Raw genomic sequence first — 13,968 nt, 5'->3', positions numbered from 1 at the left:
TGAAACCAAAGGAAGGGAGAGGGAAATACCTGATACGGAATTAAAAGGAATTCCCAACATAGGTGTTCACGCCCAAAGATGATACCAAATCCGCCTCCACTGAAGATGACACAACGAATGTTGAGGCAGGATTAGCAAAAACAATTATTCAGCAAGAACCCGGGATTCTTCACCAAGAATCGAGTAGGGTGATGTGAGCATGACTTTTAATTGTTTCTTCACCAAGAAACAATATCAAGAACACTTCTTGATATCTCCAACAGGTGGAGATCGAACTGGGATGGCGCCAAGAATTTAAGGAGAGAAGAGACTGTAGAGAGAAGTGTGTTCTCTTCATGGAATTTGCCCCCTATTTATAATCCATTCAGGATCAACTTCCTAATCTGATTAGGAATGAGGTTTCCTAATCTAAATCTTGTAATTAGATCTGGACTCAAGTTGATAAGACCTATCTTATCCAATTGCTGATCCCAGTCAGATTATAACTCCAAAATTGGCCCAATTTAATGAAACCATTTAAGCCCAGTTCGAAATGGGCTTTAGGCCCATTAAGTCATGTTGCTTACTTAACCCTTTAAGTGTTGGTTAGTTTGGTTCTCTTTGTGTGGCGTGGGACCCTAGCATTGATCTACACATCAGCCACATGGGTTCAACCTAGCATTTGTTACAAGACCTGGCCGAATTCATTGTAGATCACAGTGAACCCCTGAGTCTATCACCATGGACTCTTAGTGGGCCCAACATTTACACTAAATGGTCCTTGGGTCGAGCCATCTTGTGAAAACCCAAGGACTATGGGTAGATGCAAGATTAGCCTATCAGGTATTACCCTCAATGGCCTTACACTTAACCTCTCAGCTCATAATGATCAAACACTGCCTGACAAGAGAGGATCTCTCCCTCGGCTACAAGGTATAGTGTTGCACTCTCTAATCACATGGATCCCGGAAATTAAAACCTTTTGCAAACATTTTGAAACCATAATATATAAATATATTTTGCAGAAAACAAATTTCAACGTTTGAAATCAATTGCCGACAATTTAGGTTTCTATCAAAGAGAGTGCATTCCCCGATCATTCACTTTGTCCGACAAAGGGGTTGATCTTGTCACTATGATCACCCACTCAGGTGAATTCCCGGACTACCACAACATACCCAGGTTTTGACCCAGTAAAGGATCTCACTGATTGGCATATCAAAGAGAGCCTAATCTGACACCTAGTGCAGTACCATAGTCGAGTCTAGGGGTCAGGTGTAACATTCCAATTTTTCCCATCTATCTCCAAAGTCTAGGGCAATACTGGAATTTTGGTCCAGTACAGGGTTTCAAGAAAACACACACTGCATGTACCTCAGGTCTCACCCTGGCAGCTGAGACAAGCCACCCCAACCAACTTGGCGGCACATCAGTGTCAACCTTGGTAGGATAAATCTCCCAGATCTATCCAATGGCTGTGAGGATTCTAAACTAACACAAGTCTCATAAGTGTCTAGATTAAGGGTATTACACAGAAACATACCATAATAATATGAATCAATTATGCACTTTATTCATTTACAATAAATGACAATAAATACATCAATCTGATTGGGGCCCACCATGAATGATCTTATGGACACCATGGCAATGATGTGCATTCAGCCATAGTGTGCGAAAGAGCCACTATCAAATTAACATGGGCCAAGTGCTAATAGCCCATGTACGTAGCACATCACACATCCATGGTGTGCGAACTAACTAAAAAGTTAGTTTGCAGTTTCCAAAACTGCAAATCGCAGATTGTCGAACCCAAATCTGCAAAAATTTCTCCTTCGCGCTTCCAGCAATTTCTTCCGTTGAAAAAAAAGAATAAATCTAATTTCTTTGTTAATTACATCATAATCAAATTCCTATACATTCCGTCTAGAAAATAAAAAAAAATAATAATTATGTACAGACCCATAATGAATGGAATAAAATAGCAGATGCACAAATTCACAGGGCCTAAAGGAATTCGATCTCCACCGTACAAACAGCCCAGATTTCAAGAAATATAAATAGAACAGTTCTAAATATATTGCAGAAAATAAAAAATTTAATTTCAGATCAATCGCCCATAACTGAGAACCGAATTCTCAAAAAAAACCTAATCTGTGCAAATCGAGTAGAACCGATTCTGCCTATTTGCGCAAGTTCAGATCAGATCTGATGGTTCAAGAATGTAAATCTGGCTCTGATACCACTAAAGGTATGAGAGATTCATCATATGGATGGCCAAACCCTGCAGGAAGGTTGGGCGAAATTTCAAAAATTCTCTCTCTCCCATCTGGGAATTGCATTCCCTATTTTAGAAAACTGCATTTTCAATGATTATTCTTGAAACAAAACCGGACCAGATCTGAAACCAAAGGAAGGGAGAGGGAAATACCTGATACGGAATTAAAAGGAATTCCCAACATAGGTGTTCACGCCCAAAGATGATACCAAATCCGCCTCCACTAAAGATGACACAACGAATGTTGAGGCAGGATCAACAGAAATGGTTCTTCAACAAGTACCTGGAATTCTTCACCAAGAATCGAGTAGGGTGATGTGAGCATGACTTCTAATTGTTTCTTCACCCAAGAAACAATATCAAGAACACTTCTTGATCGCTCCAGCAAGTGGAGATCGAACTGGGATGGCGCCAAGAATTGAAGGAGAGAAGAGATTGCAGAGAGGAGTGTGTTCTCTTCATGGAATTCGCCCCCTATTTATAATCCATTCAGGATCAACTTCCTAATCTGATTAGGAATGAGGTTGCCTAATCTAAATCTTGTAATTAGATTTGGACTCTCAAGTTGATAAGACCTATTTTATCCAACTGCTAATCCCAGTCAGATTATAACTCTAAAATTGGCCGAATTTAATTAAACCATTTAAGCCCAATTTGAAATGGGCTTTAGGCCCATTAAGTCATGTTGTTTACTTAACCCTTTAAGTGCTGCCTAGTTTGGTTCTCTTTGTGTGGCGTGGGACCCTAGCATTGATCTACACATCAGCCACATGGGTTCAGCCTAGCCTTTGTTACAAGGCCTGGCCGAATTCACTGTAAATCACAATGAACCCCTGAGTCCATCACCATGGGCTCTTAGTGGGCCCAACATTTACACTAAATGGGTCGAGCCATCTTGTGAAAACCCAAGGACTGTGAGTAGATGCAAGATTAGTCCATCAGGTATTACCCTCAATGGCCTTACACTTAACCTCTCAGCCCATTATGATCAAACACTGCCTGACAAGAGAGGACCTCTCCCTCAGCTACAAGGTACAGTGCTACACTCTCTAATCACATGGATCCCGGGAATTAAAACATTTTGCAAACATTTTAAAACCATAATATATATGTGTATATATATATATATATATATATATATATATATATATATATATATATATATATATATATAAATATATTTTGCAAAAAACAAATTTCAACGTTTGAAATCAATTGCCGACAGTTTAGGTTTCTATCAGAGATAGTGCATTGCCCGATCATTCACTTTGCCCGACAAAGGGGCTGATCCTGTCACTGATCACCCACTCAGGTGAATTCTCGGACAGCCCCAACATACCCAGGTTTTGACCCGGTAAAGGATCTTCTTGATTGGCATATCAAAGACAGCCCGATCCAACACCTAGTGCAGTACCATAATCGAGACTAGGGGTCAAATGTAACATTCTAGTTTTGCCCATCTATCTCCATGGTCCAGGGCAATACTAGAATTTTGGTTCGATTCAGGGTTTCAAGAAAACCCACACTGCATGTACCTCAGGTCTCACCCTGGCAGCTGAGACAAGCCATTCCAACCAACTTGGCGGCATATCAGTGTCAACCTTGGCAGGATAAATCTCCCTAATTCTATCCAACGGCTGTGAGGATTCTAAACTAACACGAGTCTCTAAGTGTCTAATTTAAGGGTATTACACAGAAACATACCATAATAACATGAATCAATTATGCACTTTATTCATTTACAATAAATGACAATAAGTACATCAATCTGATTGGAGCTAAGGGCATACACTGTCTAACACTACTCACTATCTCCAACCTAACTAAATGATCCCTCCATCCCCCCCATCCCCCAAAGAAAATCCCTCATCAATTTTTCTAACTTCTTAGCCTCTCGAGGGGGAATCCTAAACACACAAAGGAAATAAACTAGCAAGTAGGCTAGTGTGGCCCTTATCAAAGTGACCCCACCTCCCAAGAAAATGTAGCTTTTTTTCCAAGTCGCCAACCTTTTCTCAAACTTTTCCAAGATTGGGTTCCAAAACCGACTCTCTTGGGTTAGCACCCAATGGGAGGCCCAAGAAGGTCAAAGGCCGGGAAGAAGTGGAACATTCTAAAACATTTGTAAGTCACTAATTCTTGATCCTCCAAATTAACACCTATAACACAACTCTTTTCAAATTATTAGGTTCTCCAGGTTTCTCACCTTTTCAAGATCTAGCGGAAAAAAAATGAGTACCTGATCTCCTTATTTACTCAACACTTTCACTGGCTATCAGAATTTGATCAATTATTTGTCTACCTAGAACAAAAGCTCCTTAGTCTTGGCTAATGAGAGAAGGAAGAACTGCTCTAATCCTCAAAGACAACACCTTTGCCAAAATTTTATAAATGCTAGTCACCAAACTAATGAACCTAAAATCCTTAGGGTGTTTAGCGCCTATCTTTCTAGAAACAAGAGCTAGAAATGTTGCATTAACTCCAAGACTAATTATATGCTTCTCTTCAAATTCTCTAAAAACCTCAAGCAGATCTTGTTTGACCACATCCCAACAATCCCGATAAAAAAGCCAAGGTAAAACCATATGGATTTGGAGCCTTGGACCTATTCATCTGGACTAAGAAAACTACTTTTCTAACTTCCTCTTCCTCAAAGTTCCTTTTCTAGCATAAAACATTTGCATCACTCAGTCTTGGCCAATCGAAGCCTTCCACCCTTTGTCTACTATTTAATGGCCTTCTAAGTATTGACTTGAAATGATCCACAAAAATCCTGGCCAACTCCTCCTAAGATGAAAACGTCTTCTAATCCCTATTCCAATATTTTATTTTGGACCTAAGTTTCTTCAATTTTTTATGAAACCTAACCCCTTCCACTTTTTTTTTTATGAATCATGAAGTATTTTATTAAGATAAACAGCTAAAGTAGACTGACAAGTGGATACAAAACAAAGTTCTTCTAGAAGGCACAAGTTGCTGCCTTAAAAAACTAAGTTACAATTGAGCCCAGAATAAGTGATCCCTACTACCCCTTGCTTAGCTAGTAGATTAGCCACCCCATTTGCTGACCTCCTCTCCCACTAAACTCTCACTGTGAGATTAGAGGTAAGCCACTTGAATCTCCTCATCTCTCCCCTAAAAGACCAAGTTACTGTCTCCGGTTCTTTCATCCACTTAGTTACTACTTTAGAGTCACCTTCAATGATCAACCTCCTAAAGTTCAACTCTTTAGCAATTTGTGCTCCCTGTACAGCAGCTTGCACCTCTGCACTAACCACATACCCCACTCTAATTAGGCCAGAGAATAAGGCAACAATTTGTCCCTCTTCATTCCAACATTGCCAAGGCTGATGCCATCAATGTTGAGCTTCATGAAGCCTTCTTCGGGGGCTTCCAGTCTACAACAAGTTTGTCCTTAACCGAAGAAGGATTTGGAACAAATTCCCAATTTCTCCATATGTCATAAAAGGAGAAAAGTGAGAATAAATCCAAAATTTTGGCCCTATTAATAGCCCTTATAGCAAACATTCCCAAACAGTAGCTACATCCCTATGTTTATCATTAAAAATCCTGTTATTTCTTTCCTCCTAGACTGTCCATACTATAAAGAGACTGGGCCGAATGGGTACTAGTATCTTCTCTTGTAATATTTTTTCTATTTTCCTGTTAGCTAATGGGCCTCTCTTAATGGGCATGTTATTTCTTTTTGTTTGATCTCTTTATGTTACTGCCTAGCTGGCTGCTCATTTAAGGGCATACTTGTAGTTATATTAACATTAATTTTTAGTAAAAAGGATTAGAGAAGAGAGGGAAGGATTATTCGAACATTTCTTCTTCTCCCTCCTCTTTTCTCCATCTTCTTCTCTTGTACTGCTGCTCTTACTTTTCTTCCTCCTTTTTCTCTCTAATTTTTTAAGCTTACACCTATTTTTGAGGACTGGTTTACATCTTGGTACCGGAGCAGGTTTCTTTCTACCTTCTTTTCTTCTTTCCTCTTTTCCCATATACCCTTTGATTAAGAGAGTATGGAGAGATAGGTTCTTTATAGCTCAGAGGATCTCTAGCCTAGTTGGTAGAGGGTTTGGAGAGTTTAAATCTGGCTGGATATTGCCAAGAAGTGGTGTTGTTCTGTTGCTGCCCAAAACCCTAGCCGACTAGAGATTTTCGAAGGTACAGGTAAAGGTGAAGCTTTGGGTGTGGCGCTCTGTGCTTGGGAGGTGTCTTTTGGCTCCTAAAGGAGGGAGGTTCAGATTTGGAAGAGATTGGGAAGCTCTAGTAGGAGCAGCTGCATCTTCTCTCTTCCTCCCCAACAGCTGGACGGAGTAAAACCCTAGTTTTCAAGCATCTGGGTTCTGGTTTGACTTCAAGTAAGTTTATAAAGACCGAATTTCTGGTTCTTTGATTTTCGTTTGATTAATGGAGCCATAGCCGACTAGAGATTTTCGAAGGTACAGGTAAAGGTGAAGCTTTGGATGTGGCGCTCTGTGCTTGGGAGGTGTCTTTTGGCTCCTAAAGGAGGGAGGTTTAGGTTTGGAAGAGATTGGGAAGCTCTAGTATGAGCGGCTGCATCTTCTCTCTTCCTCCCCAACAGCTAGACGGAGTAAAACCCTAGTTTTCAAACATCTGGGTTCTGGTTTGACTTCAAGTAAGTTTATATAGACCAAATTTCTGGTTCTTTGATTTTCGTTTGATTAATGGAGCCATACGGAAGTGAGTTCAAGCAAGTGCCGGTTTCTGGCCTCGGCTCGGTAGATTTCGTTTTGATTGGTGTGACCACAATCAAGCTAGATAGGACAAATTATCTTGCTTGGGCACAGTCTATAAGAATTTATGTCTGTAGTAGAGGAAAACCAGGGTATCTCACAAGTAGTAAAGTGAAACCCAAAGAGACAGACCCTGAATTTGAGAAATGAATGCAGAACTATACAATCATTGGATGGTTGGTCAACTCTATGCAACCTCATATAAGTCAGCATTATCTCTGGATGTCTTCGGCCAAGGAGATATGGGACAGTGTTACTGAGACCTATTCACAGAAGTTGAATGTAGCCAGAATCTACAAGTTGAAAAGTGACGTGAAGAACCTAAGACAGGGGGAGAAGAGTATAGCAATCTACTATTCTATACCGAAATCCCTATGGCAAGAAATTGATGTTATGGAGATAGTTGTATGGGAGAGTAAGAATGATACTGAAATGTATAGGAAGTTGGTGGAGAGAAATAGGGTGTTTGAATTTCTTACTGGACTCAACCCTAAGTTTGACATCATTAAGCAAAATATCCTGGACAAAGATGAGATTACTCTTTCCCAGGCATACACTATGATAAGCAGTGAGGAGAGTAGGCAATAGGTTCAATTATAGAGTCCACCTACAGAACACTTCGCACATGCTGGAATAAAGCCAAAGGATCCTACTGAGAAAAATGAGCAGATATGTGAATATTGCAAGAAACTGAGGCATACAAAGGACACTTGTTGGAAGCTTCTTCCTGATAGGTTTAAGAATAACAACAGTTCTAAGAAGGGCAGTCAGGCAAGAAAGCCTAAGACAGTTAATGTTGCTACAGTACCTGAAGGAGGAAGTAAGGAGAGTGAAGAAAAATCAATCATTGAGCAGTTGGCAGCAATGAAGGCAGATTTTGTAAAGTATGGGAGGCTGCTAAATCACTTGGAAGCTATTGTTTCTTCATCTCACTCTTCCAGCAACACATCATCATCATCTACATTTGCTCACTCAGGTATCCGTGCTTCTGCAAATCATGCTTCAATTTCAAGTAATCATAAAATCCCTTGGATTATTGATTCCGATGCATCAGACCATATGATCAGCCTGTCTAATCTCTTTTGCTCATACCACCTTCTCTCTGGTAAAGAGAAAATATCCCTTATTGATGGGTCTCTTGCTCCCATTTCTGGTAAAGGGAATATAAAGACCTCTGACACCCTTTATTTATCCTCTGTCCTTCATGTCCCTAAACTTAATACAAACCTTTTATCTGTTAGCAACTTAACTAAATCCATGAATTGTAGCATAACCTTTTCTCTCACTCATTGTGTTTTTTAGGACCTACGATCTCAGAGGATGATTGGGAGTGGCCATGAGGCAAACGGAATATACTTGCTAGACACACCAGATAGAGCTTTTGGACCACCTCATGGAGTTGCCTTAGAGTCAGTCTTGTCAGAGTCTATTAACAAAGTCTTGTTATGTCACTTTCAGTTTGGTCATTTGTCTTTTTTTGCTTTGAGTCATTTGTTTCCAGATATCTTTAAGGGAGTGTCTTTATCGAGTCTTCATTGTGAGTCGTGTGAACTGGCAAAGCATTGTAGACATTCTTATTCAGAAAGCAATAAAAGGCCTCTTTCTCCTTTTCATATTGTTCACTCTGATGTGTGGGGCCATATCATTTGCCAACTATGGGGGGTTGTAGGTACTTTATCCTTCTTATTGATGACTACTCTCGTTACACTTGGATTTATCTCATGAAATGCAGGGATGAAGTACTAGCTATTGTGCAAAAATTTCATGAACTCATCCTCACCCAGTTTAACACTCGGATCAAAATATTCCGTTCTGATAATGCTAAGGAGTATTTTGAGAAAACTCTCCGCCTATCTTGAAACTTTTGGAGTTATTCGTCAAAGTTCTTGTTCCTACACTCCACAACAGAACGGAGTGGCGGAAAGGAAGAACCAACATGTGGTTGAAGTTGCCATATCCCTCTTGTTTGCATCCCATGTTCCTATAAAATTTTGGTGAGATGTTGTTCTTACTGCTACCTTTTTTATCAATCGTATCCCCTCCCGGGTTCTTAACTTCAAAACCCCCTTTAGCCTTCTCTTCCCGGATGAGGATCTTTTTTCTCTTCCTCTCCGTGTTTTTGGGTGCACTTGCTATGTGCATGTTCACAACCATCAAAGGCACAAATTTGAACCTAAAGCTCGTAAATGTGTTTTTTTGGGATATGCCTCCACACAGAAGGGATATTGCTGTTTTGATCCAGTTAGTGGCACCCGCTTTGTATCTCGGGATGTCACATTTGTTGAGTTGACTCCTTTCTTTAATATTTCTCCTGAGGGGGAGAAATCTAAAGAACCCTTTGCTATGTCTCCAGTTGTTCCTCTTCCCATTCCTCTTGAGTCCTCTCATGAGGTGTCCACTTCTCCCACTGGACCTACCTCCAATATTCCTGTTCCTCCTCCTCTACCTCATTCTCCTATAATTCCTCCTCATCTTATTCTCCAAAGGTGGTACCAAAGGCACAGATTCAGACATGGGCAAGTTGTTTCCACTCCTACAGAAGAGCCTCTTGCTCCTCCCATCATTACTAAGGTAACAGGTCAGCCTTCCTCTGACCCATCTACATCTTTCCCAGACCTTGACCTTCCTATTGCTCTCCGCAAGGGCAAGCGGAAGTGTACAGCCCATTGTATCTCCAAACACCTGTCTTACAACCTTCTCTCTCCTTCCTACTACTCTTTTCTTGCTTCTTTTTCTTCCCATAAGATACCCAGGTCCATACCGGAAGCCTTATCTAAACCTGAATGGAGGGATGCTATGATGGCTGAACCAGATGCTTTGCATAAGAACCATACCTGGGATATTGTTGACTTGCCTAAAGGGAAGGAACCAGTGGGTTGTAAATGGGTGTTTACCATTAAATATCACTCCGGTGGATCTATTGAGTGGTTTAAGGCTAGGCCGGTTGCTAAAGGCTACACTCAGATGTATGGTATTGACTATCTTGAGACATTTGCTCCTGTAGCTAAGATGACCTCAGTCCGGGTTTTGTTCTCTAGCCGCTACTTTTGATTGGCCCCTACACTAGTTTGATGTTAAAAATGCCTTCTTGAATGGAGACCTACATAGAAGAGGTCTATATGTCATTACCTCCAGGGGTGTATGAGAAGGAAATGCAAGGCAAGGTGTGTAAACTGCAGAAATCTATTTATGGTCTCAAAGAGTCTCCTCAGTCTTGATTTGAGAGGTTAAGGGCTGCTCTTGTCTCCTTTGGTTACACAAACTCCATCTGATCATACCCTATTCTTGAAGAGAAATGGCTCTCTAGTGACCTTTTTGAGTTTATGTTGATGACATTGTGGTCACGGGTAATGACACTCAAGCGGTCAATAAACTCAAAAGATTTCTTAACTCTGAATTTGAGATTAAGGATTTGGGAGATCTTCGGTATTTTTTGGGCATTGAAGTTGCTAGATCTAAGGATGGTATCTTCATTTCTCAGCGTAAATATGTCCTTGACCTCCTTGCTGAGACTGGTAAACTTGGAGCTAAACCAATCTCCACTCCTATTGATCCCAATCATAAGCTTTCTACTACAGATGGTGACATTTTATCCGATAAGGGGGTGTTTCAGAGACCGCTTGGGAAGTTGTTATATCTTTGCATGACTCGGCCGGACATTTCCTATGCAATAAGTGTTATTAGTCAATTTATGCATTCTCCCAGAGATACTCATTTAACTACTGCAGAAAGGGTTCTATGTTACTTGAAAGGTACTCCAGGGAAAGGTATTCTATTTGCCAAACATGGGCACATGAAGCTAGAAGTTTTCACTGATGTTGATTGTGCAGGATGTATTGATGATAGGAGATCCACATCAGGTTATTGTGCTCTGGTCACTGGGAACATTGTGTCATGGAGGAGTAAGAAACAGTTTGTAGTTGCTAGATCCTAAGCTGAAGCAGAATATAGGGCAATGGCACATGGTTTGTCAGAATTATTGTGGCTACGATCCCTTTTAGAAGAATTGGGGGTTGACTATGAGAAGCCAATGATGCTCTACTGTGACAACCAAGCAGCTATCAATATTGCACATAATCATGTTCAACATGACAGAGCTAAGCACATTGAGGTTGATAGACATTTTATAAGGGAAAGAGTTTCCTCAGGAGAAGTTTGTTTGCCATTCATCACATCACACGAACAATTGGCTGATATCTTGACCAAGGGAGTTCCGAGAGGGAAAATGACACACTATATAAGCAAGCCGGGCATGATTGACATCTATGCTCAGCTTGAGGGGGAGTGTAAAGAGACTGGGCCGAATGGATCTTAGTATCTTCTCTTGTAATATTTTTTCTATTTTCCTGTTAGCTAATGAGCCTGTTATTTCTTTTTGTTTGATCTCTTTATGTTACTGCCTAGCTGGCCTCCCACTTAAGGGCAAACTTGTAATTATTTTAACATTAATTTTTAGTAAAAAGGATTAGAGAAGAGAGGGAAGGATTATTCGAACCTTTCTTCTTCTTCCTCCTCTTTTCTCCATCTTCTCTTGTACTGCTGCTCTTACTTTTCTTCCTCCTTTTTCTCTCTAATTTTTCAAGTTTACACCTATTTTTGAGGACTGGTTTACATCTTATACTAAGGCAGCCCTAACACATCTCCATAAAACTCTACCTCTTCTCTTAGGCCACCTGAAACTTGTAGGGTCAAAAAACCCCCCAATTTACAGAGGCACCGTCCACCTACACCCAAAAAGACCAAAAAAATTTCCCAAAGATTCACTACAAAAGAGCAAGAAATTAGAAGATGGTAACAGCACTCTCCATTTGCTTTGAACAAGAAACACCAGCTTGGGGAGATGCAAAGGTTGGGCCTTTTCTTTTGCAAGGTATGCAGAGTGTTTAATTTCCCAAAAGAGGCTTCCCAACAAAGGGCTCCAACCTTAGGGGGGGATGGGCTTAGACTAGACTCCCTTCCACTTCACCCCCTCAAATCTTCATTCGATCATTCTTCAACCTTATGCATAAAGTCAGGGTGAGTCAACCACATATTCGCAAATCTAAAAGGTCTTGGTCCACTTCCTAGAGGTTCTAGGCCTAAACTATAGGACAATGATCAAAGGTAACTCTAGACAAAGCTTTAGCCACCAAACCCCTCCAATGACTCTCCCATCCATCATTGAACAAAAATATCTAAGTTTTAGCAAATTAGGCTCTCCTAAAAATTGGACCAAGTAAAATTAGCTTGCATTAGAGGAATTTCTTTCAATTACAATTATTAATAAAATCACCGAATTTCCTCATGTTGAATGTAATTGACTGTTGGGGATTATTTTTTGAGAAAAGGTTAACTTTATTCAAAAATAAGAGGTACATGAGGAAATGTGCACGACAGATAAACACTCAGAGAGTTGCATAGGCATAGAGCTATCACTAGATTGTTGGGAATTATTTGATTCATAGTGAACCTGATTACATTAAAATCTCCCCACACACACCAAGGACACCCCCCCCCTCCAACCCTTGGTTACCATATAACTCTTCCCACATCTCATTCCTCTCTCTATAATTATTTGACTCATACAATTGGTTAGCACCCATGTGAAACAATCCTCTTAATTTTTGAATTTTAAGGGCATAGAAAAGCTGCCTATTAGTTCCTCAGCAACTTCTACAGCATCTCTCTCCATAAAGTAAATATTCCCCCAAAGGCTCCTCAGGGGGGACCAAAACCCAACTCACTCTTGATTTCCACACACTTCTAACCCATCTTCTATCCATCTCTGCTAACTTGGTTTCCTGTAGAATCACAATATCGGACCTTTCTTTCCTGAGTAGGTCCTCAATTGGTCTTCTTTTCCGTGCACTCCTTGATCCCCTCACTTTCCAACTTATGATTCTCATTGGGAAAACCAATGTTTTTGACCCACCTAAGTCACCTCTTCGACATTTGAGTGCTGAAAGAGAGTTCATTCTTTTTCGGGGTAGTCTCCATCAATTCTTCCTTCTGTTTATATTCTTCTAGGAGCACACAAATCTGCTCCCAGATTCTTTCCAGGTCATCCTGTTTCTTTTTAACATTCAGATCCCCCTCCCCTTCTTCACAACCACCAGATCAAGCCTCCCTCTACTAGTTGTTCTTCCCAACTGGGATGCTAGAGTACCTGTTTCAGGCACAGAACCCAAACTAGTACCAGAAACTGAAAGGACAGATATATCAGCTCTGAAAGGATAGGTGTACCAGCTCTGATACCCTATCAGAGCTTCCCTAATGTCTCTAGTGGTTGGATGAATCAAAATATCCAACCAGCTCTGATACCCTATCAATTGAACTAGGGTTTTCTCAAGAGATAACTGCAGAAGAAGAATAAAAGCAGTTATGGGGTGTCAAAGTGATCAACCCCCATGCCATAGAGCCTAATATATTTACTAAGAATAAAGATATGTACAAATACAATATGGCCTTCATTGGGCTGCAATGAAATAAATAAAGAAAAATACATAACACGACTCATGATAATAATATGGGTTTGACTATGATACCAGAAAGACATGGTGCCAGAAAAACTTGTAACCACTGAACCGGTATCAATAAAAGCGGTAACCAATTAGGTGATATTTATCAAAATTCACAAGGAGATTTTATTGGTCAAAACCCTTCCAATATCATGTCTTTGCAGCAGCATAGATTTTTCCTAATAATACACAACATCTTAACACCTAGAATCTCTAAACACCTAAACTAGGGGAGTTTTTATTGTGGTGTGGCTAGAGGTAATACAGTTGAAACTGAAGAGTAATAAAGTATTGCAATGGATCTCTCATCCTTGGTTTTTCTCACTACTGTGGCAGGATGACCAAGCTGAAGCTAGGATACCTTTGGATGGCTTTGCTACTGTAAGGCTTTTGTTTGACAGAATATCTGTCAGATTTGATTCTCCAACATTAGTGAATATCCTAAGTAACC

The 13,968-nt window shown here is 40.3% G+C and overlaps 1 protein-coding gene across 9 annotated transcripts in view; it reads right to left on the bottom strand.

Moving 5' to 3' along the window:
- PEX6 (peroxin 6) overlaps nt 1–13,968 on the bottom strand; it is a 66,905-nt gene that overhangs the window by 15,744 nt on the left and 37,193 nt on the right. The window lies entirely within an intron of this gene.

Source organism: Nelumbo lutea, chromosome 3, assembly GCF_056320005.1.
Source record: "Nelumbo lutea isolate HS-2025 chromosome 3, American lotus-T2T, whole genome shotgun sequence".
NCBI classification, from domain to species: Eukaryota; Viridiplantae; Streptophyta; class Magnoliopsida; order Proteales; family Nelumbonaceae; genus Nelumbo; species Nelumbo lutea.
This window is presented reverse-complemented; position numbering and strand designations above follow the sequence as displayed.